The sequence below is a fragment of the Arvicanthis niloticus genome, chromosome 13 (assembly GCF_011762505.2).
Source record: "Arvicanthis niloticus isolate mArvNil1 chromosome 13, mArvNil1.pat.X, whole genome shotgun sequence".
NCBI classification, from domain to species: domain Eukaryota; kingdom Metazoa; phylum Chordata; class Mammalia; order Rodentia; family Muridae; genus Arvicanthis; species Arvicanthis niloticus.
This window is the reverse complement of record NC_047670.1, coordinates 54,582,425-54,583,031: the sequence shown is the minus strand read 5'-3', so window position 1 is coordinate 54,583,031 and position 607 is coordinate 54,582,425.

The following is a 607-nucleotide window of genomic DNA, read 5'->3' as shown; positions in this document are numbered from 1 at the left end:
AGCAGAAAACTAAAAAACAAATAAAAGAAAAAAAGAAAAAAAATGTGAGGAGCGATTTCTCACTACCTGAGCAGCTTGTAAGATCAAGGTCAAGAGGTGGGAGAGAGAATGAGGGTCGCTCAGTTAGAGAAAGGAGATACACACACAATCTTTTCTTTTTCCTTATTGGTTATAGTGCGCTCCTATATTTCACCCCAGTGATGAACACCCTGCAGTGTGGGCTGGCTCCCCAACAGAATCCCAGAAGACAAGAAGAATGAATCTATTCTGCGACCCACCAAGGGGTTCCCTGTGGCCTGGTTTCAAACAGCCCAGCCAGAGGTGGGCTCCCAGCTGCCCTTCTCTCCCTGTGGCTGAGCCCCAGGTGTCTCCAGAAGCTCAATGACTGGCAGGCACAGGGCTGCTGGCTTTTTCTGATCCGGCAGCCAAGGTTGTGAAACCTCCCTTCTGCTATAGCTCCAAGAATATTTATTGAAAACCAGCAGAGTGCCAGGTGCCCGGAGGGCTGAAAAAAAATCTATGAAGCCTACAGGATTTCTTTGGGTGTCCAGTGGGGAGGGAGGGACTAGTTACAACACTGCAAGCCCCAACGGATGGATTAAGAAAT